Raw genomic sequence first — 16505 nt, 5'->3', positions numbered from 1 at the left:
AATTTTAATACTTATGATTTATGGCCAACCGTAAAGTTGATGGTGGGCCTATTTTTATGTGGAGGACTGTAGCTCCATCCACCCCATTGTTACTATCGCCCTGTGTATTGTTTTCAACTCTATGTGTAAATAACTTTTTATGGCAAACCAGAAAAACCCTCTGTTACCTTTTTGAGTGCTGTAGCAATGGATTTCACATCCCAGATTGTGATTGCCCAAAATGGTGATATGATGATTTTTTAGAGAAAGCTAAAGTACTTGGTGATATGGTAAATCATGAAGGAGATTGATAAATTAGATGATATGGGGGAATATTGCTGGTATCAGGTGCAAATAACATAACTATGATAATATAATAGTAGGAACACCCCCATGGCAAAGAAAGGAAGCATTTTTGGTTTATTCTACAAGTGTTTATGATCACTGAATGGTTTCTAAAATGTTTGAGTATTGGTTTAAAATTTATTTCTATGACATTTATCCAGCAAGCCAAAATGTAGTCGGCAGTATTTGAAGAAGCGCTGGGAGACCCCAATGGATTTCTAGTTCATCGCCAAATCCAATCATTTTATAATGTATCTATTTTTACAATAAATATTTAAACAAGGTCCCACCGAGATTTGAACTCGGATCGCTGGATTCAAAGTCCAGAGTGCTAACCATTACACCATGGAACCTATTGACATATCATGCCAGGCTGTAACAGTCCACATATAAAAAACTGTGTACTAAACTGGACGTGCTTAAAATCTTTGAAACTACAATTTTAATACTTATGATTTATGGCCAACCGTACAGTTGATGGTGGGCCTATTTTTATGTGGAGGACTGTAGCTCCATCCACCCCATTGTTATTCTCGCCCTGTGTATTATTTTCAACTCTATGTATAAATAACTTTTTATGGCAATCCAGAAAAACCCTCTGCTACCTTCTTGAGTGCTGTAGCAATGGATTTCACATCCCTGATTGTGATTGCCCAAAATGGTGATATGATGATTTTTTTAGAGAAAGCTAAAGTACATGGTGATATGGTAAATCATGAAAGAGATTGATAAATTAGATGATATGGGGGAATATTGCTGGTATCAGGTGCAAATAACATAACTATGATAATATAATAGTAGGCACACCACCAAGGCAAAGAAAGGAAGCATTTTTGGTTTATTCTACAGGTGTTTATGATCACTGAATGGTTTCTAAAATGTTTGAGTATTGGTTTAAAATTTATTTCAATTACATTTTTCCAGCAAGCCAAATTGTAGTCGGCAGTATTTGAACAAGCGGTGGGAGACCCCAATGGATTTCTAGTCCATCGCCAAAACCAATCGGCCACTTATACTTACATATTTTATAATGTGTCATATTTGTTTCCTTTTTTTACAATAAATATTTAAACAAGGTCCCACCAAGATTTGAACTCGGATCACTGGACTCTGAGTCCAGAGTGCTAACCATTACACCATGGAACCTATAGACATATCATGTCAGGCTGTAACAGTTCACATATAATAAACTGTATAATAACCTGAAGTTGCTTAAAATCTTTGAAGTGCTTCCAAACTATTTGCATATTCTTAAAGCCAGATTAAGGGCCACATGGGTCAGGGGCTAAAATGTTTCAGGGCCTATACTGAGAAGGGGAGGAGCTGTGACCAGTGCTATGTGTATGTAGCCAGATCCAAGTGGGTGTGTTCAAAGCCTACACTGTAATCCCCAATTTCTCTCTAAATACAGAAAAGTAGAAAAATAACATAGTTTGATGAGAAAACTAAAACTACAATTTTAGTACTTATGATTAATGGCCAACCGTACAGTTGATGATGGACCTATTTTAATGTGGAGGACTGTAGCTCCATCCACCCCATTGTTATTCTCGCCCTGTGTATTGTTTTCAACTCTATGTATAATTAACTTTTTATGGCAAACCAGAAAAACCCTCTGTTACCTTTTTGAGTGCTGTAGCAATGGATTTCACATCCCAGATTGTGATTGCCCAAAATGGTGATATGATGATTTTTTAGAGAAAGCTAAAGTACATGGTGATATGGTAAAACATGAAGGAGATTGATAAATTATATGATATGGGGGAATATTGCTGGTATCAGGTGCAAATAACATAACTATGATAATATAATAGTAGGCCCACCCCCATGGCAACGAAAGGAAGCATTTTTGGTTTATTCTACAGGTGTTTATGATCTCTGAATGGTTTCTAAAACGTTTGAGTATTGGTTTAAAATTTATTTCAATGACATTTTTCCAGCAAAGCCAAAATGTAGTCGGCAGTATTTGATCACGCGCTGGGAGACCCCAATAGATTTCTAGTCCATCGCCAAAACCAATCGGCCACGAATACATACATATTTTATAATGTGTCATATTTGTTAACTATTTTTACAATAAATATTTATACAAGGTCCCACTGAGATTTGAACACGGATCGCTGGATTGAGAGTCCAGAGTGCTAACCATTACACCATGGAACCTATTGACGTAGTATGCTGGGCTGTAACAGTCCACATATAATAAACTGTATACTAAACTGGAGGTGCTTAAAATCTTTGAAATGCTACCAATCTATTTGCATATTGTTAAGGCCGGATTAAGGACCACATGGGTCAGGGGCTAAAATGTTTCAGGGCCTATACTGAGAAGGGGAGGAGCTGTGACCAGTGCTATGTGGATGTAGCCAGATCCAAGTGGGTGTGTACAACACCTACACTGTCAGCCCCAATTTCTCTCTAAATACAGAAAAGTAGAAAAATAACATAGTTTGATGACAAAACTAAAACTACAATTTTAATACTTATGATTTATGGCCAACCGTACAGTTGATGGTGGGCCTATTTTTTGTGTGGAGGACTGTAGCTCCATCCACCCCATTGTTATTCTCGCCCTGTGTATTGTTTTCAACTCTATGTATAAATAACTTTTTATGGCAAACCAGAAAAACCCTCTGCTACCTTCTTGAGTGCTGTAGCAATGGATTTCACATCCCAGATTGTGATTGCCCAAAATGGTGATATGATGATTTTTTTAGAGAAAGCTAAAGTACATGGTGATATGGTAAATCATGAAGGAGATTGATAAATTAGATGATATGGGGGAATATTGCTGGTATCAGTTGCAAATAACATAACTATGATAATATAATAGTAGGCACACCCCCATGGCAAAGAAAGGAAGCATTTTTGGTTTATTCTACATGTGTTTATGATCACTGAATGGTTTCTAAAATGTTTGAGTATTGGTTTAAAATTTATTTCAATTACATTTTCCAGCAAGCCAAATTGTTGTCGGCAGTATTTGAACACGCGGTCGGAGACCCCAATGGAATTCTAGTCCATCGCCAAAACCAATCGGCCACGAATACTTACATATTTTATAATGTGTCATATTTGTTTACTTTTTTTACAACAAAAAATTTAAACAAGGTCCCACTGAGATTTAAACTCGGATCACCGGATTCAGAGTCCAGAGTGCTAACCATTACACCATGGAACCTATAGACATATCATGTCAGGCTGTAACGGTACACATATAATAAACTGTAAACTAACCTGAAGGTGCTTAAAATCTTTGAATTGCTTCCAAACTATTTGCATATTCTTAAAGCCAGATTAAGGGCCACATGGGTCAGGGGCTAAAATGTTTCAGGGACTATACTGAGAAGGGGAGGAGCTGTGACCAGTGCTATGTGTATGTAGCCAGATCCAAGTGGGTGTGTTCAAAGCCTACACTGTAATCCCCAATTTCTCTCTAAATACAGAAAAGTAGAAAAATAACATAGTTTGATGAGAAAACTAAAACTACAATTTTAGTACTTATGATTTATGGCCAACCGTACAGTTGATGATGGACCTATTTTAATGTGGAGGACTGTTGCTCCATCCACCCCATTGTGATTCTCGCCCTGTGTATTGTTTTCAACTCTATGTATAAATAACTTTTATGGCAAACCAGAAAAACCCTCTGTTACCTTTTTGAGTGCTGTAGGAATGGATTTCACATCCCAGATTGTGATTGCCCAAAATGGTGAAATGATGATTTTTTTAGAGAAAGCTAAAGTACATGGTGATATGGTAAATCATGTAGGAGATTGATAAATTAGATGATATGGGAGAATATTGCTGGTATCAGGTGCAAATAACATAACTATGATAATATAATAGTATGCACACCCCCATGGCAAAGAAAGGAAGCATTTTTGGTTTATTCTACAGGTGTTTATGATCACTGAATGGTTTCTAAAACGTTTGAGTATTGGTTTAAAATTTATTTCAATTACATTTTTCCAGCAAGCCAAAATGTAGTCGGCAGTATTTGAAGATGCGCTGGGAGACCCCAATGGATTTATAGTCCATCGCCAAAACCAATTGGCCACGAATACATACATATTTTATAATGTGTCATATTTGTTTACTTTTTTACAATAAATATTTAAACAAGTTCCCACTGAGATTTGAACTGGAATCACTGGATTCAGAGTCCAGAGTGCTAACCATTACACCATGGAACCTATTTACATAGTATGCCTGGCTGTAACAGTCCACATATAATAAACTGTATACTAAACTGGAGGTGCTTAAAATCTTTGAAATGCTACCAAACTATTTGCATATTGTTAAGGCCGGATTAAGGGCCACATGGGTCAGGGGCTAAAATGTTTCAGGGCATATACTGAGAAGGGGAGGAGCTGTGACCAGTGCTATGTGGATGTAGCCAGATCCAAGTGGGTGTGTACAACGCCAACACTATCAGCCCCAATTTCTCTCTAAATATAGAAAAGTAGAGAAATAACATAGTTTGATGAGGAAACTAAAACTACAATTTTAATACTTATGATTTATGGCCAACCGTAAAGTTGATGGTGGGCCTATTTTTATGTGGAGGACTGTAGCTCCATCCACCCCATTGTTACTATCGCCCTGTGTATTGTTTTCAACTCTATGTACAAATAACTTTTTATGGCAAACCAGAAAAACCCTCTGTTACCTTTTTGAGTGCTGTAGCAATGGATTTCACATCCCAGATTGTGATTGCCCAAAATGGTGATATGATGATTTTTTAGAGAAAGCTAAAGTACATGGTGATATGGTAAATCATGAAGGAGATTGATAAATTAGATGATATGGGGGAATATTGCTGGTATCAGGTGCAAATAACATAACTATGATAATATAATAGTAGGCACACCCCCATGGCAAAGAAAGGAAGCATTTTTGGTTTATTCTACAGGTGTTTATGATCACTGAATGGTTTCTAAAACTTTTGAGTATTGGTTTAAAATTTATTTCAATGATATTTTTCCAGCAAGCCAAAATGTAGTCGGCAGTATTTGAAGATGCGCTGGGAGACCCCAATGGATTTCTAGTCCATCGCCAAAACCAATCGGCCACGAATACATACATATATTATAATGTGTCATATTTGTTTACTTTTTTTACAAAAAATATTTAAACAAGTTCCCACCAAGATTTGAAATCGAATCACTGGATTCAGAGTCCAGAGTGCTAACCTTTACACCATGGAACCTATTGACATAGTATGTCAGGCTGTAACAGTCCACATATAATAAACTGTATACTAAACTGGAGATGCTTAAAATCTTTGAAATGCTACCAATCTATTTGCATATTGTTAAGGCCGGATTAAGGGCCACATGGGTCAGGGGCTAAAATGTTTCTGGACCTATACTGAAAAGGGGAGGAGATGTGACCAGTGCTATGTGGATGTAGCCAGATCCAAGTGGGTGTGTACAACGCCTACACTGTCAGCCCCAATTTCTCTCTAAATACAGAAAAGTAGAAAAATAACATAGTTTGATGAGAAAACTAAAACTACAATTTTAATACTTATGATTTATGGCCAACCGTACAGTTGATGGTGGGCCTATTTTTCTGTGGAGGACTGTAGCTCCATCCACCCCATTGTTATTCTCTCCCTGTGTATTGTTTTCAACTCTATGTATAAATAACTTTTTATGGCAAACCAGAAAAACCCTCTGTTACCTTTTTGAGTGCTGTAGCAATGGATTTCACAACCCAGATTGTGATTGCCCAAAATGGTGATATGATGATTTTTTAGAGAAAGCTAAAGTACATGGTGATATGGTAAATCATGTAGGAGATTGATAAATTAGATGATATGGGGGAATATTGCTGGTATCAGGTGCAAATAACATAACTATGATAATATAATAGTAGGCACACCCCCATGGCAAAGAAAGGAAGCATTTTTGGTTTATTCTACAGGTGTTTATGATCACTGAATGGTTTCTAAAACGTTTGAGTTTTGGTTTAAAATTTATTTCAATGACATTTTTCCTGCAAGCCAAAATGTAGTCGGCAGTATTTGAACACGCGCTGAGAGACCCCAATGGATTTCTAGTCCATCGCCAAAACCAATCGGCCATGAATACATACATATTTTATAATGTGTCATATTTGTTTACTTTTTTTACAATAAATATTAAAACAAGTTCCCACTAAGATTTGAACTCGGATCGCTGGATTCAGAGTCCAGAATGCTAACCATTACTCCATGGAACCTATTGACATAGTATGTCTGGCTGTAACAGTCCACATATAATAAACTGTAAACTAAAATGGAGGTGCTTAAAATCTTTGAAATGCTACCAATCTATTTGCATATTGTTAAGGCCGGATTAAGGGCCACATGGGTCAGGGGCTAAAATGTTTCAGGGCCTATACTGAAAAGGGGAGGAGATGTGACCAGTGCTATGTGGATGTAACCAGATCCAAGTGGGTGTGTACAGCGCCTACACTGTCCGCCCCAATTTCTCTCTAAATACAGAAAAGAAGAAAAATAACATAGTTTGATGAGAAAACTAAAACTACAATTTTAATACTTATGATTGATGGCCAACCGTACAGTTGATGGTGGGCCTATTTTTATGTGGAGGACTGTAGCTCCATCCACCCCATTGTTATTCTCGCCCTGTGTATTGTTTTCAACTCTATGTATAAATAACTTTTTATGGCAAACCAGAAAAACCCTCTGTTACCTTTTTGAGTGCTGTAGCAATGGATTTCACATCCCAGATTGTGATTGCCCAAAATGGTGATATGATGATTTTTTAGAGAAAGATAAACTACATGGTGATATGGTAAATCATGAAGGAGATTGATAAATTAGATGATATGGGGGAATATTGCTGGTATCAGGTGCAAATAACATAACCATGATAATATAATAGTAGGCACACCCCCATGGCAAAGAAAGGAAGCATTTTTGGTTTATTCTACAGGTGTTTATGATCACTGAATGGTTTCTAAAACGTTTGAGTATTGGTTTAAAATTTATTTCAATGACATTTTTCCAGCAAGCCAAAATGTAGTCGGCAGTATTTGAAGATGCGCTGGGAGACCCCAATGGATTTCTAGTCCATCGCCAAAACCAATCGGCCACGAATACATACATATTTTATAATGTGTCATATTTGTATACTTTTTTACAATAAATATTTAAACAAGTTCCCACTGAGATTTGAACTGGAATCACTGGATTCAGAGTCAAGAGTGCTAACCATTACACCATGGAACCTATTGACATAGTATTCCTGGCTGTAACAGTCCACATATAATAAACTGTATACTAAACTGGAGGTGCTTAAAATCTTTGAAATGCTACCAAACTATTTGCATATTGTTAAGGCCGGATTAAGGGCCACATGGGTCAGGGGCTAAAATGTTTCAGGGCATATACTGAGAAGGGGAGGAGCTGTGACCAGTGCTATGTGGATGTAGCCAGATCCAAGTGGGTGTGTACAACGCCAACACTATCAGCCCCAATTTCTCTCTAAATATAGAAAAGTAGAGAAATAACATAGTTTGATGAGGAAACTAAAACTACAATTTTAATACTTATGATTTATGGCCAACCGTAAAGTTGATGGTGGGCCTATTTTTATGTGGAGGACTGTAGCTCCATCCACCCCATTGTTACTATCGCCCTGTGTATTGTTTTCAACTCTATGTGTAAATAACTTTTTATGGCAAACCAGAAAAACCCTCTGTTACCTTTTTGAGTGCTGTAGCAATGGATTTCACATCCCAGATTGTGATTGCCCAAAATGGTGATATGATGATTTTTTAGAGAAAGCTAAAGTACTTGGTGATATGGTAAATCATGAAGGAGATTGATAAATTAGATGATATGGGGGAATATTGCTGGTATCAGGTGCAAATAACATAACTATGATAATATAATAGTAGGAACACCCCCATGGCAAAGAAAGGAAGCATTTTTGGTTTATTCTACAAGTGTTTATGATCACTGAATGGTTTCTAAAATGTTTGAGTATTGGTTTAAAATTTATTTCTATGACATTTATCCAGCAAGCCAAAATGTAGTCGGCAGTATTTGAAGAAGCGCTGGGAGACCCCAATGGATTTCTAGTTCATCGCCAAATCCAATCATTTTATAATGTATCTATTTTTACAATAAATATTTAAACAAGGTCCCACCGAGATTTGAACTCGGATCGCTGGATTCAAAGTCCAGAGTGCTAACCATTACACCATGGAACCTATTGACATATCATGCCAGGCTGTAACAGTCCACATACAAAAAACTGTGTACTAAACTGGACGTGCTTAAAATCTTTGAAACTACAATTTTAATACTTATGATTTATGGCCAACCGTACAGTTGATGGTGGGCCTATTTTTATGTGGAGGACTGTAGCTCCATCCACCCCATTGTTATTCTCGCCCTGTGTATTGTTTTCAACTCTATGTATAAATAACTTTTTATGGCAATCCAGAAAAACCCTCTGCTACCTTCTTGAGTGCTGTAGCAATGGATTTCACATCCCTGATTGTGATTGCCCAAAATGGTGATATGATGATTTTTTTAGAGAAAGCTAAAGTACATGGTGATATGGTAAATCATGAAAGAGATTGATAAATTAGATGATATGGGGGAATATTGCTGGTATCAGGTGCAAATAACATAACTATGATAATATAATAGTAGGCACACCACCAAGGCAAAGAAAGGAAGCATTTTTGGTTTATTCTACAGGTGTTTATGATCACTGAATGGTTTCTAAAATGTTTGAGTATTGGTTTAAAATTTATTTCAATTACATTTTTCCAGCAAGCCAAATTGTAGTCGGCAGTATTTGAACAAGCGGTGGGAGACCCCAATGGATTTCTAGTCCATCGCCAAAACCAATCGGCCACTTATACTTACATATTTTATAATGTGTCATATTTGTTTCCTTTTTTTACAATAAATATTTAAACAAGGTCCCACCAAGATTTGAACTCGGATCACTGGACTCTGAGTCCAGAGTGCTGACCATTACACCATGGAACCTATAGACATATCATGTCAGGCTGTAACAGTTCACATATAATAAACTGTATAATAACCTGAAGTTGCTTAAAATCTTTGAAGTGCTTCCAAACTATTTGCATATTCTTAAAGCCAGATTAAGGGCCACATGGGTCAGGGGCTAAAATGTTTCAGGGCCTATACTGAGAAGGGGAGGAGCTGTGACCAGTGCTATGTGTATGTAGCCAGATCCAAGTGGGTGTGTTCAAAGCCTACACTGTAATCCCCAATTTCTCTCTAAATACAGAAAAGTAGAAAAATAACATAGTTTGATGAGAAAACTAAAACTACAATTTTAGTACTTATGATTAATGGCCAACCGTACAGTTGATGATGGACCTATTTTAATGTGGAGGACTGTAGCTCCATCCACCCCATTGTTATTCTCGCCCTGTGTATTGTTTTCAACTCTATGTATAATTAACTTTTTATGGCAAACCAGAAAAACCCTCTGTTACCTTTTTGAGTGCTGTAGCAATGGATTTCACATCCCAGATTGTGATTGCCCAAAATGGTGATATGATGATTTTTTAGAGAAAGCTAAAGTACATGGTGATATGGTAAAACATGAAGGAGATTGATAAATTATATGATATGGGGGAATATTGCTGGTATCAGGTGCAAATAACATAACTATGATAATATAATAGTAGGCCCACCCCCATGGCAACGAAAGGAAGCATTTTTGGTTTATTCTACAGGTGTTTATGATCTCTGAATGGTTTCTAAAACGTTTGAGTATTGGTTTAAAATTTATTTCAATGACATTTTTCCAGCAAAGCCAAAATGTAGTCGGCAGTATTTGATCACGCGCTGGGAGACCCCAATAGATTTCTAGTCCATCGCCAAAACCAATCGGCCACGAATACATACATATTTTATAATGTGTCATATTTGTTAACTATTTTTACAATAAATATTTATACAAGGTCCCACTGAGATTTGAACACGGATCGCTGGATTGAGAGTCCAGAGTGCTAACCATTACACCATGGAACCTATTGACGTAGTATGCTGGGCTGTAACAGTCCACATATAATAAACTGTATACTAAACTGGAGGTGCTTAAAATCTTTGAAATGCTACCAATCTATTTGCATATTGTTAAGGCCGGATTAAGGACCACATGGGTCAGGGGCTAAAATGTTTCAGGGCCTATACTGAGAAGGGGAGGAGCTGTGACCAGTGCTATGTGGATGTAGCCAGATCCAAGTGGGTGTGTACAACACCTACACTGTCAGCCCCAATTTCTCTCTAAATACAGAAAAGTAGAAAAATAACATAGTTTGATGACAAAACTAAAACTACAATTTTAATACTTATGATTTATGGCCAACCGTACAGTTGATGGTGGGCCTATTTTTTGTGTGGAGGACTGTAGCTCCATCCACCCCATTGTTAATCTCGCCCTGTGTATTGTTTTCAACTCTATGTATAAATAACTTTTTATGGCAAACCAGAAAAACCCTCTGCTACCTTCTTGAGTGCTGTAGCAATGGATTTCACATCCCAGATTGTGATTGCCCAAAATGGTGATATGATGATTTTTTTAGAGAAAGCTAAAGTACATGGTGATATGGTAAATCATGAAGGAGATTGATAAATTAGATGATATGGGGGAATATTGCTGGTATCAGGTGCAAATAACATAACTATGATAATATAATAGTAGGCACACCCCCATGGCAAAGAAAGGAAGCATTTTTGGTTTATTCTACATGTGTTTATGATCACTGAATGGTTTCTAAAATGTTTGAGTATTGGTTTAAAATTTATTTCAATTACATTTTCCAGCAAGCCAAATTGTTGTCGGCAGTATTTGAACACGCGGTCGGAGACCCCAATGGAATTCTAGTCCATCGCCAAAACCAATCGGCCACGAATACTTACATATTTTATAATGTGTCATATTTGTTTACTTTTTTTACAACAAAAAATTTAAACAAGGTCCCACTGAGATTTAAACTCGGATCACCGGATTCAGAGTCCAGAGTGCTAACCATTACACCATGGAACCTATAGACATATCATGTCAGGCTGTAACGGTACACATATAATAAACTGTAAACTAACCTGAAGGTGCTTAAAATCTTTGAATTGCTTCCAAACTATTTGCATATTCTTAAAGCCAGATTAAGGGCCACATGGGTCAGGGGCTAAAATGTTTCAGGGACTATACTGAGAAGGGGAGGAGCTGTGACCAGTGCTATGTGTATGTAGCCAGATCCAAGTGGGTGTGTTCAAAGCCTACACTGTAATCCCCAATTTCTCTCTAAATACAGAAAAGTAGAAAAATAACATAGTTTGATGAGAAAACTAAAACTACAATTTTAGTACTTATGATTTATGGCCAACCGTACAGTTGATGATGGACCTATTTTAATGTGGAGGACTGTTGCTCCATCCACCCCATTGTGATTCTCGCCCTGTGTATTGTTTTCAACTCTATGTATAAATAACTTTTATGGCAAACCAGAAAAACCCTCTGTTACCTTTTTGAGTGCTGTAGGAATGGATTTCACATCCCAGATTGTGATTGCCCAAAATGGTGAAATGATGATTTTTTTAGAGAAAGCTAAAGTACATGGTGATATGGTAAATCATGTAGGAGATTGATAAATTAGATGATATGGGAGAATATTGCTGGTATCAGGTGCAAATAACATAACTATGATAATATAATAGTATGCACACCCCCATGGCAAAGAAAGGAAGCATTTTTGGTTTATTCTACAGGTGTTTATGATCACTGAATGGTTTCTAAAATGTTTGAGTATTGGTTTAAAATTTATTTCAATTACATTTTTCCAGCAAGCCAAAATGTAGTCGGCAGTATTTGAACACGCGCTGGGAGACCCCAATGGATTTCTAGTCCATCGCCAAAACCAATCGGCAGAGAATACATACATATTATATAATGTGTCATATTTATTAACTATTTTTACAATAAATATTTAAACAAGGTCCCACCGAGATTTGAACTCGGATCGCTGGATTCAGAGTCCAGAGTGCTAACCATTACACCATGGAACCTAATGACATATAATGTCAGGCTGTAACAGTCCACATATAATAAACTGTATACTAAACTGGAGGTGCTTAAAATCTTTGAAATGCTACCAATCTATTTGCATATTGTTAAGGCTGGATTAAGGACCACATGGGTCAGGGGCTAAAATGTTTCAGGGCCTATACTGAGAAGAGGAGGAGCTGTGACCAGTGCTATGTGGATGTAGCCAGATCCAAGTGGGTGTGTACAACGCCTACACTGTCAGCTCCAATTTCTCTCTAAATACAGAAAAGTAGAAAAATAACATAGTTTGATGAGAAAACTAAAACTACAATTTTAATACTTATGATTTATGGCCAACCGTACAGTTGATGGTGGGCCTATTTTTAAGTGGAGGACTGTAGCTCCATCCACCCCATTGTTATTCTCACCCTGTGTATTGTTTTCAACTCTATGTATAATTAACTTTTTATGGCAAACCAGGAAAACCCTCTGTTACCTTTTTGAGTGCTGCAGCAATGGATTTCACATCCCAGATTGTGATTGCCCAAAATGGTGATATGATGATTTTTTAGAGAAAGCTAAAGTACATGGTGATATGGTAAAACATGAAGGAGATTGATAAATTAAATGATATGGGGGAATATTGCTGGTATCAGGTGCAAATAACATAACTATGATAATATAATAGTAGGCCCACCCCCATGGCAAAGAAAGGAAGCATTTTTGGTTTATTCTACAGGCGTTTATGATCACTGAATGGTTTCTAAAACGTTTGAGTATTGGTTTAAAATTTATTTCAATGACATTTTTCAAGCAAGCCAAAATGTAGTCGTCAGTATTTGAACACGCGCTGGGAGACCCCAATGGATTTCTAGTCCATCGCCAAAACCAATCGGCCATGAATACATACATATTTTATAATGTGTCATATTTGTTAAATATTTTTACAATAAATATTTATACAAGGTCCCACCGAGATTTGAACTCGGATCGCTGGATTCAGAGTCCAGAGTGCTAACCATTACACCATGGAACCTATTGACATAGTATGCCGGGCTGTAACAGTCCACATATAATAAACTGTATACTAAACTGGAGGTGATTAAAATCTTTGAATTGCTTCCAAACTATTTGCATATTCTTAAAGCCAGATTAAGGGCCACATGGGTCAGGGGCTAAAATGTTTCAGGGACTATACTGAGAAGGGGAGGAGCTGTGACCAGTGCTATGTGTATGTAGCCAGATCCAAGTGGGTGTGTTCAAAGCCTACACTGTAATCCCCAATTTCTCTCTAAATACAGAAAAGTAGAAAAATAACATAGTTTGATGAGAAAACTAAAACTACAATTTTAGTACTTATGATTTATGGCCAACCGTACAGTTGATGATGGACCTATTTTAATGTGGAGGACTGTTGCTCCATCCACCCCATTGTGATTCTCGCCCTGTGTATTGTTTTCAACTCTATGTATAAATAACTTTTATGGCAAACCAGAAAAACCCTCTGTTACCTTTTTGAGTGCTGTAGGAATGGATTTCACATCCCAGATTGTGATTGCCCAAAATGGTGAAATGATGATTTTTTTAGAGAAAGCTAAAGTACATGGTGATATGGTAAATCATGTAGGAGATTGATAAATTAGATGATATGGGAGAATATTGCTGGTATCAGGTGCAAATAACATAACTATGATAATATAATAGTATGCACACCCCCATGGCAAAGAAAGGAAGCATTTTTGGTTTATTCTACAGGTGTTTATGATCACTGAATGGTTTCTAAAATGTTTGAGTATTGGTTTAAAATTTATTTCAATTACATTTTTCCAGCAAGCCAAAATGTAGTCGGCAGTATTTGAACACGCGCTGGGAGACCCCAATGGATTTCTAGTCCATCGCCAAAACCAATCGGCAGAGAATACATACATATTATATAATGTGTCATATTTATTAACTATTTTTACAATAAATATTTAAACAAGGTCCCACCGAGATTTGAACTCGGATCGCTGGATTCAGAGTCCAGAGTGCTAACCATTACACCATGGAACCTAATGACATATAATGTCAGGCTGTAACAGTCCACATATAATAAACTGTATACTAAACTGGAGGTGCTTAAAATCTTTGAAATGCTACCAATCTATTTGCATATTGTTAAGGCTGGATTAAGGACCACATGGGTCAGGGGCTAAAATGTTTCAGGGCCTATACTGAGAAGAGGAGGAGCTGTGACCAGTGCTATGTGGATGTAGCCAGATCCAAGTGGGTGTGTACAACGCCTACACTGTCAGCTCCAATTTCTCTCTAAATACAGAAAAGTAGAAAAATAACATAGTTTGATGAGAAAACTAAAACTACAATTTTAATACTTATGATTTATGGCCAACCGTACAGTTGATGGTGGGCCTATTTTTAAGTGGAGGACTGTAGCTCCATCCACCCCATTGTTATTCTCACCCTGTGTATTGTTTTCAACTCTATGTATAATTAACTTTTTATGGCAAACCAGGAAAACCCTCTGTTACCTTTTTGAGTGCTGTAGCAATGGATTTCACATCCCAGATTGTGATTGCCCAAAATGGTGATATGATGATTTTTTAGAGAAAGCTAAAGTACATGGTGATATGGTAAAACATGAAGGAGATTGATAAATTAAATGATATGGGGGAATATTGCTGGTATCAGGTGCAAATAACATAACTATGATAATATAATAGTAGGCCCACCCCCATGGCAAAGAAAGGAAGCATTTTTGGTTTATTCTACAGGCGTTTATGATCACTGAATGGTTTCTAAAACGTTTGAGTATTGGTTTAAAATTTATTTCAATGACATTTTTCAAGCAAGCCAAAATGTAGTCGTCAGTATTTGAACACGCGCTGGGAGACCCCAATGGATTTCTAGTCCATCGCCAAAACCAATCGGCCATGAATACATACATATTTTATAATGTGTCATATTTGTTAAATATTTTTACAATAAATATTTATACAAGGTCCCACCGAGATTTGAACTCGGATCGCTGGATTCAGAGTCCAGAGTGCTAACCATTACACCATGGAACCTATTGACATAGTATGCCGGGCTGTAACAGTCCACATATAATAAACTGTATACTAAACTGGAGGTGATTAAAATCTTTGAAATGCTACCAAACTATTTGCATATTGTTAAGGCCGGATTAAGGACCACATGGGTCAGGGGCTAAAATGTTTCAGGGCCTATACTGAAAAGGTGAGGAGATGTGACCAGTGCTATGTGGATGTAGCCAGATCCAAGTGGGTGTGTACAACACCTACACTGTCAGCCCCAATTTCTCTCTAAATACAGAAAAGTAGAAAAATAACATAGTTTGATGAGAAAACTAAAACTACAATTTTAATACTTATGATTGATGGCCAACCGTACAGTTGATGGTGGGCCTATTTTTATGTGGAGGACTGTAGCTCCATCCACCCCATTGTTATTCTCGCCCTGTGTATTGTTTTCAACTCTATGTATAAATAACTTTTTATGGCAAACCAGAAAAACCCTCTGTTACCTTTTTGAGTGCTGTAGCAATGGATTTCACATCCCAGATTGTGATTGCCCAAAATGGTGATATGATGATTTTTTAGAGAAAGATAAACTACATGGTGATATGGTAAATCATGAAGGAGATTGATAAATTAGATGATATGGGGGAATATTGCTGGTATCAGGTGCAAATAACATAACCATGATAATATAATAGTAGGCACACCCCCATGGCAAAGAAAGGAAGCATTTTTGGTTTATTCTACAGGTGTTTATGATCACTGAATGGTTTCTAAAACGTTTGAGTATTGGTTTAAAATTTATTTCAATGACATTTTTCCAGCAAGCCAAAATGTAGTCGGCAGTATTTGAAGATGCGCTGGGAGACCCCAATGGATTTCTAGTCCATCGCCAAAACCAATCGGCCACGAATACATACATATTTTATAATGTGTCATATTTGTATACTTTTTTACAATAAATATTTAAACAAGTTCCCACTGAGATTTGAACTGGAATCACTGGATTCAGAGTCCAGAGTGCTAACCATTACACCATGGAACCTATTGACATAGTATGCCTGGCTGTAACAGTCCACATATAATAAAC

At 37.0% G+C, this 16505-nt stretch overlaps 8 non-coding genes across 8 annotated transcripts; all 8 read right to left on the bottom strand.

The window, feature by feature from the left end:
• Positions 1-605: 605 nt before the first annotated feature.
• TRNAQ-UUG (transfer RNA glutamine (anticodon UUG)) lies at positions 606-677 on the bottom strand. Its single transcript has one exon. It is a non-coding gene; the product is annotated as a tRNA-Gln (tRNA).
• Positions 678-3433: 2756 nt separating this feature from the next.
• TRNAQ-CUG (transfer RNA glutamine (anticodon CUG)) lies at positions 3434-3505 on the bottom strand. Its single transcript has one exon. It is a non-coding gene; the product is annotated as a tRNA-Gln (tRNA).
• Positions 3506-8481: 4976 nt separating this feature from the next.
• Positions 8482-8553, bottom strand: TRNAQ-UUG (transfer RNA glutamine (anticodon UUG)). The gene has a single exon. It is a non-coding gene; the product is annotated as a tRNA-Gln (tRNA).
• Positions 8554-11309: 2756 nt separating this feature from the next.
• On the bottom strand, positions 11310-11381 carry TRNAQ-CUG (transfer RNA glutamine (anticodon CUG)). Its single transcript has one exon. It is a non-coding gene; the product is annotated as a tRNA-Gln (tRNA).
• Positions 11382-12325: 944 nt separating this feature from the next.
• TRNAQ-CUG (transfer RNA glutamine (anticodon CUG)) lies at positions 12326-12397 on the bottom strand. The gene has a single exon. It is a non-coding gene; the product is annotated as a tRNA-Gln (tRNA).
• Positions 12398-13341: 944 nt separating this feature from the next.
• Positions 13342-13413, bottom strand: TRNAQ-CUG (transfer RNA glutamine (anticodon CUG)). The gene has a single exon. It is a non-coding gene; the product is annotated as a tRNA-Gln (tRNA).
• Positions 13414-14357: 944 nt separating this feature from the next.
• TRNAQ-CUG (transfer RNA glutamine (anticodon CUG)) lies at positions 14358-14429 on the bottom strand. Its single transcript has one exon. It is a non-coding gene; the product is annotated as a tRNA-Gln (tRNA).
• A 944-nt stretch (positions 14430-15373) lies between these two features.
• Positions 15374-15445, bottom strand: TRNAQ-CUG (transfer RNA glutamine (anticodon CUG)). The gene has a single exon. It is a non-coding gene; the product is annotated as a tRNA-Gln (tRNA).
• Positions 15446-16505: the final 1060 nt, after the last annotated feature.

This window comes from Taudactylus pleione, unplaced genomic scaffold, assembly GCF_031769625.1.
Source record: "Taudactylus pleione unplaced genomic scaffold, aTauple2 ptg000085l, whole genome shotgun sequence".
In the NCBI taxonomy this organism is placed as follows: domain Eukaryota; kingdom Metazoa; phylum Chordata; class Amphibia; order Anura; family Myobatrachidae; genus Taudactylus; species Taudactylus pleione.
The sequence above is the reverse complement of the archived record's forward strand: the minus strand, read 5'-3'. Positions and strand labels throughout refer to the sequence as shown.